Source organism: Pinus tabuliformis, chromosome 8, assembly GCF_031772625.1.
Source record: "Pinus tabuliformis cultivar Carrire ecotype Pingquan chromosome 8, CPIR1, whole genome shotgun sequence".
NCBI classification, from domain to species: Eukaryota; Viridiplantae; Streptophyta; class Pinopsida; order Pinales; family Pinaceae; genus Pinus; species Pinus tabuliformis.
In genome coordinates this window covers 503,743,995-503,759,551 of record NC_142294.1, presented here as the reverse complement: position 1 = coordinate 503,759,551, position 15,557 = coordinate 503,743,995, and positions in this window count along the sequence as shown.

The following is a 15,557-nucleotide window of genomic DNA, read 5'->3' as shown; positions in this document are numbered from 1 at the left end:
AGTCATGCACTGGATTTCGTAGGTGGTCGGACCACCTAACCTTCAAAGAAGGTCCACAACATTTACATCCATGATACCCTTTTGTTACAAGACCTGTGAAATTATTGTATACATGTCAACACATTAGTGACCATGAAGATCTAAACAATTGCAGCGAATTAAATTAATATGTGAAATAATATTGTTACTAAACAAATTAATAGGAATGTAATTTACCAGAGAAAACTCCTAAGCCTGGATAATCGTGTATGGTGTAAGCACATATGCCATACAACATAAAAATCCTCTCTGCTGCTATGGGTTTTAATACATCCCATAATCCCTTCAATTCATCTACCAATGGTTGTAAGTAGACATCCATAATCTTCACTTGTATTATACTATGGATTATGAGAGCCAATAGAAGATGTTTATTCCTCATGGAAAACCATGGGGTGATATTGTTATTGATCACTACTATAGGCCAAAAAAAATAGTTGGTGTTTTCGATGAATATGAGTTAACGCCATCCATGGCTATGCTGAGTCGTAGACTTTGTATTTCATCCTTGAATTTTGTGGGCCATGTATCCTATATATGCTTCATGGCTATTGAATCTGTTGGGATTTGCATAACTCCTAACTCACTTTTGTGTGAGGCATGCCATCCATGAAACATAACTAATTATTTTCAATGAAAGATTCTTTTAATCCTTGGGATTATAGGCATGTGCCTCAATATCTTATGAGGATCATGTGATTTACCCATTTTTTTTAAGTATGGTACATGTCATGCCCAAATTTCAAACATATATCTTTTTCTACATATTATCCTCTATATAGAATAGAATCATTCAGACATGCATGATATGATATGTACTCAAAACCCAACATTTTCAACAACTACAATGCCTCTTCGCATCTACTTGCCAATACATTATCACTCGGAAGAACGTTATCTTTGAATATCTTGCAGTTGGTGGGGAATATAATTGTACAATGTCAATATTTAACATTCATAAAATCGACCTTTTTTAAATTTTATTGTGTGAAAAAATATAAGGAACTTGATCGATCATGCAAGTCAATTACCTCAATATTTTCGAGAAACATGCATTCGACATGTAAAAATTTGCTTTCACATTATACAACAACATCGTTGTCCCCAACTGAGTAGACTTTGACTTTTCGCTAGGTCTAAAGAGAGGGGTGGTGGAAGCAGGTTTCAGGCTTTCGAATAAGGTACCAGTGATATGCACATCATCCCCTATCTCATCGTTCTGGAATGCATCTACCAATATTTCCTCCATGGAAGTAATATACCATTAGTAATCATCCATACCAACCTTCAGTTGATTGCCTCCATTTCCAACTTGTGATGAAGAACTACTATTTTTGTAATCATTCCTAAATGGTGAATCTAGATGTAGTGGGAATTGAATAAGTGGTTGATTCAACCATTATTTGTATGCTTCCTCTTCAGTTCTTGCTCTTATTGCAGCATTCTCTTGAGTTGAAATCGTAGTCGGGTGCTCCAGAAGATTGTGGGTGGGTCGCTCATCATCACTAGAATCCTAATTCCAAAAAATATTGAACGTCATTAGTACAATATTAGTGATATTAGTAAGCACGTGAATGCAATTATTTTGTTGAAATTACATTATACCAAACAATTATTACCATCATTGATCCAGGATTGCAGCTGGAAGATGCCATGTTCCAATTGGTAGGGTGAAGAGGCTTTCCATTTTCATCTACCAACTGCTTGCGATATGTTGCTCCTAATAAGAGCTTCTGAAGTTTTTGAAAATACAGAGTAATATTTTCTGCATCAGATATCGATTTCAAATCAGGTTCCTGCAAATTTGGATACATTTTTATTCATATTGACATGGATTAAAAAAAAGAAATTCAATTAGATAGTCAAAATATAAATAAAATATGAACTCTTTAGAGATGAAAAGGGAGATCTCCGTGAACGACTTTGATCAACAATATGGAACTAGTTAAATTTTGAAGAATTAGCCATTTGATATTATTGAGATTTTGTCCCTACATTTGAGAAAAATCAGAGATAAAAAATTGTGTGTATATCCAAAATTAATCTTGACAACCATATAACCACAATTTGGATTTCAATATAGTTTTCAAACCATTTTTCAATAATAAGGCGTATTTAAGCAGAAAATGTCTACTATGAACTACTATAATTCATATGGATGCATTCTAAAAGATAATTTGAGATTAATATGCCATTTTTTGTGAAATTAAAATTTCAGCTAACTTTTAAACCAAACCGATGAGCTTATGATGCTTTTAAAACATCAAAAACACATGGGCATTCAAATAATACCTGCAACAATTTCTAGCGCTAAGAAAAAAATAGGTTATCATATCAGTGCTCTTCTACAAAAACACACCGATATGTTTAAAAAAAAAAACAGCACTGCTACACACTTGTTTCTTGATTTTAAAAAATAAAAATGAATTCAACCAACTCGGTGCTCTTATACCAATTAGAGCATTGATGATTTTAAATAGAAATGAAACTGTTGTGTTAAAAAAATTAATCACACCATTTTGGGATTTCGAAAATAAAAAAAATTATATCATGTTGGTGCGTTGAAAAACTTTGCTGCCCCAATAATGTCGGTGCATGATTTTTTATAAACGCACCGACGTGCTTGACTATTGAACACACCAATGTGCAGAGAAATTGAAAAAAAAGAGCTATTTTTTTTCTTTTCTAAAATTAAAAAATGAGTGGAAATTGATTTTTTGAAATCTAATTTCATAAAGTCTTTTAAATAATAAAATGTTATTCACAATTTCATTATTTGACCCAAAATTTCAAGTGAGTGATTTGCAAGATAGACATACCAGGAGAAATGTGCAACAAAAAATATAACTTTGGAGCAACATAACTATTTAGAAGACCAAAAGCTGAAAGGTATGTTGATTCAATAAAAAACTTGTATAGTAAAAATTTTAAATTTTATTGTTTATTTTACTATTAAAAAAAATTACAATTTATGTTAGGGTTTAATTAAAAGAGAGATCATCTGCAAGAGAGGCATAGTGAGAGTACTGTGGAGATGCCAAATATTTTGGATTCTCTGAAAGATCAGAAGTTGAAAAGTATGGTGACTCACTCAAAACCCTAGATAACAAAAATATTAAATTTTACTGCTAAAATATTTTACAATTTCTGTTCAATTTATTCACAATTCAGAGAAAAAAAATTAAATACCCAGTGTAATAAAAAATTTACTATAAATTTTACCTTTAAAATTTTTTACGATCTAATTTCCTATTTAAATTTAAATAAAATTCAAACAAAAACAAAAAAAAGCAATACTTAGCTTAAACCCTTGCTTCTTCCTACAAAATTTCACCTTAGGGTTTAACTTCCTCTACCATTTCACAATTAGGGTTTTTAAATTTAATGGGTTTGTGTAGTTACGATATATAAGGCATTTGTCATGTAAACTAGGGGAATCAGTTATTGAACTAGATCCAAACCGTATCGACCGTTTCCATTTTTTTTTAATGACTATATGTTCTGCGGTGCGCCCTATGTAATATAACACATCGGTGCTCCTTTTGCAATAATACACACTGATATATTAATTATTGAATTAAATCCTAACCCTACCTACTGAATTTGTTTTTTTTTAAATGGATATATGTTCTGCAGTGCGCCCTTTGTAATATAATGCATAGGTGTTCCATATGTAATACAACGCATCGACATATTAGAACACTGTATTTTGTCTAGTCTGTTAACCACTGCTCCCGGTGTAATATAACGCACCGACACACCTCTTCCAAATAGCACTGTTAAATCATTTCAATGCATTTATCCTTACATATTGCACCGTAATAATTTAAAATTATTTTTAAAATTTAATTTTCCATGAGGATGTTGAACAATTAAACGCCCAATGTGTTTAATGTCCTAAACACATCGGTGTGTATATTTAGATAAACACATTAGTTACCAGATTTTTTTTGGCTGAAAATTATTTGATTTATTTGTAAAATATATCTAATGGCTTTTATATTGAATGCTACAGGTTTTATATTGATTGGAAATGTCTTAGAAATTCTCAAGTAACAAAAATACTAATCGAAACAATGATAGCCCATAAAGGAAACATGGAAGACAAGTTCTTTGTAAACTATTTACAAAATTAATATGTTTGAGCTATATGTAAGTTTAACTAATATGTATTGGTTGGTATGTGTCATGCAGAGCCACAAAATGAATAAGGTCAATAAGATTATTTCTAATTTAAGTGCATAAGAGCATAAAATCCTGACAAAAAAATTGCAGAATGATGAATTAGGTAAATGGAAAAATACTATTCAATATGAGTTTTTTTTTTAATTTGATTAATAATAAACTTAAGAATATTAGATAACATGTTTCAAGGAATCTATTAATTCATATATGTTTAATGTTCTACATGGAGCAACAACCAAGGAAAAGCTCAATGTCCTTTTAAGATTTTTTTTTTTTAACATGTAAATGATGATGAATTGGTCTTTAGCTCATCTGGAGTGGTACTGGAGGTTAATGAAAGGGGGGAATTTTTTTACAGGACTATGGAGGATCTAGTGGAACGAACATATAGACATACTTTCCACTTACAATACAAAAATCAATCCAATGATTCTAATAGCCAAATTATATCTAAGCTACATGAAGCATTTCTAGAGAAATGGTCAATGAGACATGTCAGATTTGCAATGGAAAAACATACAACAACAAAAAAGAATCATTCAAAAGGTAATATTCTTAATTGTATAAAATGATTTGTTGGAATTATATGTATATATTACTAAAAACTATTAATTTATTAATATCGATTTTGTTATATTTAGTTTTCATATATTATTAAAAAAATAGTTTATCACATTTTTCAGGAAGATTATGAAAATACCAAATGATCAACGTGCTGATATGTGAAACATGCTAGTAGGAATGTCCAAAAATTTGTATAAGGAGACGGTAAAAAAATGGACATAATTGCATCATAGGAGGAGCCATAAAAACAAAAACGTGCTTCAAATGTATGTAATCATGATTGAATTTGTACATATAAAAATATAATTTAACATTAAATATTAATTTTCAAGTATTTTCTTGCAGAAAATAAAACAAGATGGAACTCATTCAATACATAAAATAGGAAGACAAGGAAGAAAATGGTTGATTTCAAAGATTGTGAGTAATTTTTAATATTTCCTTATGTTGACACCTAATCCGAAACGGATGAGGTGAAGTTGGACAGTCATCTAGAAGATGAACTGATCCGTTTTTGTATATGTATAAATAATAATAGTCTAATGAATAAAATCACTCAGTTGTTTTGCGCTCATTAATTTCTGAGCTAACCTGGCCTGACATGGTATCAGAGCACAGGTCCCAGAAATAGCTCCTGCCTCTGCCAGGTTTCTACTGCCTCATGAAACCTACCTCTGTCCTGAGACTGCGTGCTTCTGGCAGTGATCTGAGCGCCTCTGGCATGACATGACTGTCCAGCTCTATGCGTTGATGCGTGGAATGCGCTGTTACCTATACATTGATGCGTTTCTGCTGTTGGTAAAAACCTATCTCATTCCATTCAAACAAAATGGTATTGCTGGTGACTGCGTTTTTTTTATGACTGTGTTGTAATGTATAGAAGTTACGCTGCCCTATATTGTTCTTTTGAAGCCTGCGCTGCGTTCTTTTAAAGAACTGTGGTATCGTTTTTTTTAATGGTGCGGAGTTCTTCATCTGCTAAGAAAAAAACACTCAGAAATTTGTTGGTGAAACTGTGGTATCGTTTTTTAATGGTGCGGAATGTTGCATACAGTTCTGAATGGTGGTTATGCGATGTATTAAAGTATTGAAGACTGAGACTACGTTTTTTTATAGACTGCATTGTATTATATGCACATTTTAAATGTTGTGGACTGCGTTTTTTTTTTAAGACAAGACATCTCATGGTATATACATTTTAAATGCTGTGGACTGCATTTTTATTTGAAGACTGAATGCTGTGATTATATGCGCATTTTTAAATGCTGTGGACTGCGTTTTTTGAAGACAAGACATCTCATGACATCTCATGGTATTCGATACCTTTGTGGCTTCTGCACATCTGGAAAGCAAACGAAGTCGAGGCTGTGGTGTGGTGCCTGACGGTGTTTTGAGGGTTGTTTCTTTGAATAACCCGTTTGTAATGTGCTAGCAGCGGAGTTTATAGTATACTTGGAGCAGAGTTTTAATCTTGTTAAACAAATACAAATGCCTGGACCATCTCAGAGTTTTATTACGCTGTCCTCTTGAACAGTCTTTGCATTAATATATATATTGAAATGATATATATTTGAGCGCCCTCTTTTTTCAAAACAGTGATATATGTTGAGCAGTGGTATTTTTTAAACAGTGATATATATGTGAGCAGTGATATATATATGCTATGGAATGTTAGAAGAAAAATAAAATGCATAAGGCTATCATATAAGGATTTTTTTCTCTCTCAACAGAAGTGTTTTTGGCAGAGATATATTTTTTTTACAGAATGTATAAGGCTATGACATAAGATTTTTTTTCAGCAGAAGTCTTGCTGTAGCATAAGATTTTTTTTTCTCAGCAGAAGTCTTGTTGTGGCATAAGAATTTTTTTTCTCCAGCAGAAGTCTTTTATCAACAGAAGTTTTTTTAGCAGAGATATTTTTACAGAATGCATTCAATCATTTCAATGGTCGGAATAGTTCTCACTGGCAAGGAGAACTATTCTGAATGGTCTCGGATGGTAAAACACACCCTCATCTACAATGAGCTGTGGAAAGGTGTGTGTGTCGGAGAAGAAGACAGAGACCCTGTGCAGCCCACATCAGACAAAGAACTCGCCATTTGGGAAAACAAGAACAACAAAGCCTTTGCATTGATCGCAGCATCCATAAGTGAGGAAGTAAGTCGTCATATTTCATCCTATTCCACTGCCTTTGAAGCTTTACAAAAGCTGAAAGAACTCTATGATACACATTCTGCACTTGAAGTTGTTCAGCTCATGATTAAACTCTTCACTCTTGAACTGAAAAATAATGATCCTCTTACTCTTGCATCTGAAATAAAGTCTATAGTGCATGATATTAAATCCACTAAGGTTGAGCTGGATATCTCTCTTATTGCCTTTCTCAAAGCACTCTATCCTACCTACTCTAACTATCTTGAGTCTTTACAAGCAAATGGAAATCTTAAAGATATAACCTTTGACACTCTTGTGAAAACGTTTGCTGAAAGAGAGAAAGCCTTTGGAAAGAAAACAGTCCCTGAATCTTCTGAAGAGACTGTTTGCCTTGCTCATAAACAAAAGCAGCCTGCTCAAGATTCTACAAGAGGAAGAGGTGGACGAAGAGGAAGAGGAAGATACTTCAGAGGCAGGGGGGGCAGACATCCTCAAGCAGAAAAGGCAGATCTGCATTGCATTCGATGCAAACGAAATGGATCACATGATGCTTCTACATGCAAGCTACCATGGGACAAGGTTGAGCAGAGAAGAAATCAGCAGAAAGGTAAAACTGATGACTTAGACAAAGGTAAAGCACCTGAATCCGCTCACTATATTGAGGCACAATGTAACATTGGAGTAAATGAAGATTTGTTTAATGCTTCACTTGCTTCTTTGAAAAATCACTGGTTGCTTGATTCAGGAGCAACCTGTCATATGACTCATAGGAAAGAATTTTTTGAATATTTCATTGACAATGTTGATGGAGCAGTATACTTTGCAGATCAGTCAAAAATCAAGCCATCAGGGCTTGGCACAATCAGGCTTAAACTGCCTGGTCTTCCAGATTTTCTTCTGGATCATGTTCTATATCTCCCACAGCTCAAGAGAAACTTGCTGTCCCTAGTACACATCCGCCAGCAAGGTCACTCCATTCATATGTTTGATGGAAAGCTTGAGGTAAGAAAGGCATCTGACCATTCACTTGTCATGAGAGGTATCTAGAAGAAGAAAGACTTCTTAAACTGCAAGGAACCTCTGCCCATGCACAACATTTCTCATATATTTCTCATCATGAAGAAGGTGCACTTTCATCAAGTTTATTATGGCATGCTAGATTTGGACATTTAAACTATAATAGTCTCTGCTTGTTGAAGAAAAATGGTGTTGCTGGTTTGCCTACAATTCCTAGAAAACATAAACAATGTGATGCTTGCATTCTAGGAAAGCACAACAAACAATATTTTCATGATTCACATTCAAGAGCACATAGGAAGCTTGAACTTATTCATTCAGATTTATGTGGTCCAATGCCTGTTTCTTCTGCAAATGGAAATAAATATATCATGACATTTATTGATGATTACACCAGAATGTGTTGGGTTTACTTATTGAAGAACAAATATGATGCTTTTCAAACATTCAAGAATTTTCATAAGTGGATTGAAAATGATGCACAATCTCATATTGGGTCTATTCGCACTGATAATGGAAAAGAATATACATCAAACGAATTTGAACACTATCTTCGCCAACATGGGATTAAACATCAAACAACTGTGCCTTATAATCCTCAACAGAATGGTGTAGCTGAAAGAATGAACAGAACAATTTTGAATATGGTACGATCCATGCTTTTCTTCAAAAATGTAAAGACAATGTTTTGGGCTGATGCTGTTCTATGTGCTGCATATATAAAGAATAGATGTCCATCTAGTGCTATAAGAAACAAGACTCCTTATGAATTGTGGTATGGACATGTTCCTTCGGTAAAACATCTCAGGATATTTGGTTCCACATGTTATGCTTTAATACCAAAGGTACATAGAAACAAACTTGGTGCTAGAAGTCGTAAGTGTATCTTCCTGGGGTATTCAAACACATCTAAAGCATACCGCCTTTATGATGAAGTAAATAAAAAGTTTGTTTTATCTAGAGATGTCATTTTCTTGAATCATCCAAATCAGACAGTGTTGTTGAGCGGCAACTTGATCGCTTGGATAGATTCACAAAACCGAAATCATTCCAAGAGTTTGATAATCAGATTCCACATCTTGAAGGGGGGATTCCTATACTAAATCAACATGTGGAATCTTCTTCTGAAGAACAATCTCCCCTGCATGACACTTCAACAACGGATGATGCTTTAAGTGATGTAATTGATAGAATTGGGAGATTCAATCTTGATTCAGACCCAACTCAATCAACAGAACAGCCTGGACCATCTCAGAGAGGTCCCCCAAAGTGGTTGACAAAGACACTTGAAAGTGTTCATCCTGATGAAATTGGAAAAACAGGAACCAGAAATTCAAACCGACAAGATGGAGGTGATGTAGATAACTCTAATTCACCTGTTGATATGGATGTTACTTATGATTGTGAATTGAACTTGTCTACAGATTTTGAACCAACTTCCTTCAAAGAAGCTGCTTCTCATGATGAATGGAAAGAAGCGATGCAGAAGGAGTATGATGCCCTCATAAAGAATGGCACTTGGAAGCTGGTTGATCCTCCATTTGGAACCAAACCAATTGGCTGCAAGTGGGTCTACAAGAACAAGTACAAAGCTGATGGCTCACTTGACAAGCACAAAGCTAGGCTTGTGGCAAAAGGTTTTGCACAGAAGGAAGGGGTCGATTATGAGGAAACTTTTGCTCCCACAGCAAAATGGGCCACCATCCGGACACTCTTTGCACTAGCTGCTCAGAACGGTTGGAAAGTCCATCAAATGGATGTAAAAACTGCATTCTTGAATGGAGATCTAAAAGAGAATGTTTTTATGTCCCAGCCTGAAGGATTTGCTGTTAAAGGACATGAACACAAAGTATGCAAACTTGTGAAGTCCTTGTATGGCCTCAAACAAGCACCACGAGCCTGGTATGAAAAACTAACTGAGCATCTTCTGAAACTCAACTTCAAACATTTTGATCTTGATGATGCAACTTTATTTGTCAAGAAAGTTGGCAAAATAGTTGTATATCTTGTGGTATATGTAGATGATCTTTTAATGACAGGGAACAATGAAAGCTATATTGCATCCATAAAGAAAGAATTAGGAAACTTTTTTGAAATGACTGATTTGGGCTACGTTCATTACTATCTTGGCATAGAAGTAACCCAACATCCAAAGTACATATTTCTTTCTCAAAAGAAATACATTGGAGATTTGTTAAATAGATTTGGCATAACAGAATGCAATCCCCTTTCTACTCCAATGGAACAAAAATTGAAGCTCACATCTATTGAAGGAAAGGAATTTGAGGATGCAACAAAGTATAGACAGCTTGTAGGAAGTCTTATCTACCTCACTACTACCAGACCAGACATTTCATTTGTTGTTGGAATCCTCTCCAGGTTTATGCAAAAGCCTTGTGAGGGACATTGGTCTGCTGCAAAAAGAGTTCTAAGGTACTTGAAGGGAACTCAAGACCTTGGAATCAAGTATACACAGGTGGACGACTTCAACTTGATTGGATACTCTGATTCAGACTTCGATGGAGACAAAGAAACTAGGGTATCTACTTCAGGATATGCTATGAGTCTTGGATCGGGAGTTGTCTCCTGGAGATCACGCAAACAATCAGTACCAACAGATTCCACAACCGAAGCAGAATACGTGGCAGCAGCTGAAGCAACGAAAGAAATTGTGTGGCTCAGGAAAATTCTTGAAGATTTGCAAGTAAAACAAATACAATCTACTCCACTCATGATTGATAACACCTCTGCAATAAAGTTGGCCAAGAACCCAAAGTTCCATGATCGTACTAAGCACATCAATACTAAATATCATCTGATCTGACATCATGTTGAGGCCAAAACAATCCATCTCCGTCATTGTTCCACAAACGAGCAAATTGCAGACATCTTCACCAAAGCGCTTGGAAGAGAAAAGCTTGAAAGATTCAGAACGATGCTTGGACTCACCAACATCCCTTCAGATTAAGGGGGGGAATGTTGACACCTAATCCGAAACGGATGAGGTGAAGTTGGACAGTCATCTAGAAGATGAACTGATCCGTTTTTGTATATGTATAAATAATAATAGTCTAATGAATAAAATCACTCAGTTGTTTTGCGCTCATTAATTTCTGAGCTAACCTGGCCTGACACCTTATAACAACTCGAGTTTTCATTTTTGTATATTTTAAGTTGTTTGACAACAACCATCCTTGAATGTCTTCAAATAGATGCTAACATACAAAGAAGAGCTATCAGAAGAATTGATTGACATTGGGTTAAATAAGGGTTGTGAGTATATGTTTGCATATCAAAAATTAATTGTGGAATTTGTAAGCATCTATGTTGTTTTACTTCTTTGAGTTTATAATTAATAGAACAAAAAAATACTATATATCAAATCTATGATTTATAACTGGGTTTAAAACATGCAGGAAATAAAGTATGGAACCACGCCACCAAAAGACTTGTTGCAACAAGCATGAAACTTGGTTTTGAAACCATGTGCACAATTTATGAGTCACAAGTTCTTGCTATGGTACATTTCTATTTGATTTACATTGATGTATATTATTTATTTCAATTTTCATGGTTCTGACCAATGTAGATACACTCATTACACTTTATTTTTATATTTGCAGATGGAACTACAAGATCAGGAAGACAAAAACAATCAATGCAATCAACAAAACATCCCTCCAAATAACCTAAGCCATGGAAGTATCTTGAGAAGTGACAACAATTCCAACGAAGAATGATGAGTGATTTGGATATCAGTGCAACCTATTGTATTTTTTAAAATAGTTTTCTATGAAAATTAGACATTTTGTTTAATTTAATGGACATAATGTCACAATTGAAATACAAGGGGTTACCAATAAAAATCCCATTTTGTATGACAAAGAGCCTCTTACTAATATATAATAAAATACATTTTAATTTATTCTATTGTGTTATCTAATGTCGCTGTGAAATGTTACACCACTAATTAAATATATGGATGATTAAATATTATAATGAAGAGATGCAAAATCTAATAATATAAAAAATTAATCCAAACATTATATATAAATGCACTAATCAAATTTTAATTTATACGAATACTATTATAAGATATATATTTATTTTTCGATGAATAATAAATTTAAAAAATTACAATAATTGCACTGTTACATGTCGATGTTTCAAAAAGGGAAAATATCATTAAAAAAACTAGTGCATCTATAACATAAAAAAGCATTGGTGCGTTCTGTTATATAAAAGCACCGTGACAACATTTTTTTCATTTACGATGCCTTTTAAGAAAACGAGAGCACCAATCCATTTATCACTTCAAACACTGATCTTATTTGAGATTAATGGCCAAGTGCATTGTAATTTTTAATGCACCAGTGCTTTCATATAACTAACTCTCTGGTCCTACAAAATATTATTTCCATCTTGGTTCTTTATAAAAACTGACATCACCAATATTTTTGTATAACTAACACACGGGGGCCTTTGTACTAACGATATGCATTGACACTGCAAGTTTAAAAAAAGCATCGGCAAAACAATTATTTTTTGCATGCCCCGATGTCATTCCTTAGAAGAATGCTCGAGGATTTTTCATCTCTTAGCACCGGTGTGGTAGATATTACACAACAATATTCTTTGCATTCAATGCCTCAATGAGTTTAGTTATGTATGACACTTGATTCTTTTATGTAACCGATGCTACTTTTTCTGTAAAGCACACCGAAAAAATAAAAAATAAAAAAAAATAAAAAAAATCGCTAGAACTTCCCACTGAACCTCCGATTTCCAAGATTTTTTCAGTTGTGATGAAGTTCCATTAAAACTTCCACTATCTCAAACGAATGTTTTAGTAGATGTTTTTTTGACAATTTTTTCCAATTTTATAACACTAAAAACCTCAGTTATAAAGCTAACCTTTGTTATAAGGCTCCGTTAGAAGGTATTTTCCTTGTATTGTGGATCTCTTTTGATGGTGGACAGAGATATTGATGGACCTCTCCTCCCATGTTGCATATTTCAATAAAAAATTGATTTGTGGGTGTGATTCAACATCTAACAGTCATGGAATCAATTTTTGCATCTCATTCACACCCTACTAGAGATGAAAATCAAACCCTTGTCTATCCATTTTTCACTATTGATATTTAAAACAGTTAGAGGGAAGGGAGCAAAACATAATGAGTAAAGAGAAGGGATTTTCTACAATGTGGAGGAAAAAATCACCTTAGGAGGTTAAAAAATGTCAAGCAGTAGCAGAGGGAAACAAGAAAAGGGATATGATTCTTGCGAAAATGAGGTATTTCATACTCAATTTATAGATTTGCACATGTTTCCATTGCTTGTTTGAATTTTATTTTTTAGTTTCAACATTATGAAACAAGAAATTAGGGTTCAGTTTTTTATTATAATTTTAAAATATATTTTTTATTTTAAATATATAGGGACATGAAAATGAGAAACTGAAAGAGGCAATGGATTCTATATTGGGGGTAGAAGCCGTGAATAAACTAGAAGGTATGGACTTGTCCATGCTTGCCAATTACATGGAAGAACATACTAAAGGCATTGAAATAAGCTAACCAAAGCAACCTTGTCAAAGGGAATCGATTGATTCCCCATCAACTCTTGGATCGAGCAAAATATATAGGAAAAAATCAATCACAATAACCTCTAATAATGTGGAACAAGGAATAGAGATGCCCAATGTCCCACCCACTCCTGGGACACAAATTTTTTCCACTAGTAGTACAGGTACTTATGCATCTTGCATTGGTATATATGAAACCGAGGTAGAATATGATGTTGTCTATGGGGAAATAAGAATTGAATATGTTGGTAAAGTGTTCAATCGTAGGTTGAAGGAATCATGCCTTCAACACTTCAAAGAACATCTACATATTCCATTATCGAAGATACCCATGCACCTTCAAAAGGAAGTCATCCATGACATGCAGATTGAATTTGGGACAGGTTGGTCAATAAAGCAAGTAAAAAAACAAATGACTCAAAACTGCAAGAGATTCCGTTGCAACCAAACAAAAAAGATAAACAAATTCCTCTCGAGCTAAGTTAAAACAAGGCCAATTGATATAAGCACGAAAGTATGGAAAAAACTCGTGAAAGCATATAATAGAGTAGATGCATGGAGGAAGTCCAATGAGGAGAGCATACAAGTATTTAAATTTGGTCATAATATTATTTCAAATTCATTAAATGATTTTTATATTTTATTAGCGCATAATTAAATTAAATTAGTGTATTTTTCAGGACAAGGCCTCGAAGGCCAGACTTGCCAAATATCATGCCACACATCACAGTGGCCAAATAGGTTTAGAATCCTTAACATGCAAATTTGAAAATATATTTAATATCTGAAATTATATTTTTGTTAATTTTTTATAAAAATGTAAATGATTGGATATTAATTACTTTAACTTCTTCATATGCCATGTTTTGATAGGAGCAACAATATGGCCATTATCCATCACAATTGGAATTTGATATGATGCAAGAAAGAAAGTGGTCTGATTTTGTTATCTGGATGGAGAATAAGGTATCATTAGTTGAATTTCAATAACTTACTTGGATATTGTTATGTTAATATGTCTATTTTGATTTCTTCTGTTGATTTGTTTATTTATGTGTAGCTTGACTTCTTTTTTGCTCTCATCGGTTATAACACCCTTATAAATCACCAACCTTTCACTATGATCAAATCCTTAGAAATCAATATCCAATTATGGATTTATCAAGTCCTTTGCCAAAATCCCTAGGCCAAAGGAGCGGTGCAAGACCATGTAATACATAACCCGTAGATAGCAAAAAAAATTACATGGGATTGATTATAGATGCTTGGGTTAAGAGCACATTACATGAGATTGATTATGGGCCCAAGATACATGTGTTGAGGAGCATGGGATGATTTTCTTCGAAAACAAGAATCCTTGTGATGAAGAGCACCTGACACTTGTAACCTATGCTTAGAGTTTGCACCACCTGAGGATTGGTCTCTTGACGTGTATACCTTGGAAAGAGAGCACTTCACTTGGAGACTTTATCTTGTGCATTAAATTAAATTGCTTGTGTAATTAGTCCACTTTACCAATTTTGACCTCCCTCACCTACTTTGTATAGAGGGAAGAGAATGTCTTTGTCTACATTGTACTCATTATTTCATCTTTATAATTGTCATGGAGAGTACTTAGTGCTTGTGTAATGCAATAGAGGAAGACTTAGAGTTTGTGACATAAAACCTAGATAGGAAATGAAGATGAATGCTAGCACTAAGGATGATATTGAGTCTTGAACATAGTTACCGATGAAACGAGAATTATTACCTCAAAACGGGTACTCGTGCCCAAAAACCTAAAAAAAACATGAAAAAACAAATCAAAAATGAAAATTGCTTATTCCAAAATGGTGTTTTTTTTTAGAGTAAGTTTTTAACTTTTTTTTTAATGGAAGTAAAACCCATTTTTTTTTTTAAATTAATGAAAAAACACCCTTAATTTTTTTTTTTATTGTAGAATAACAAAAAAAAATCGGGTTACAATTTTGACATTTTTTAGCAATGGAGTTAAAGAGAAAATATCCGGACT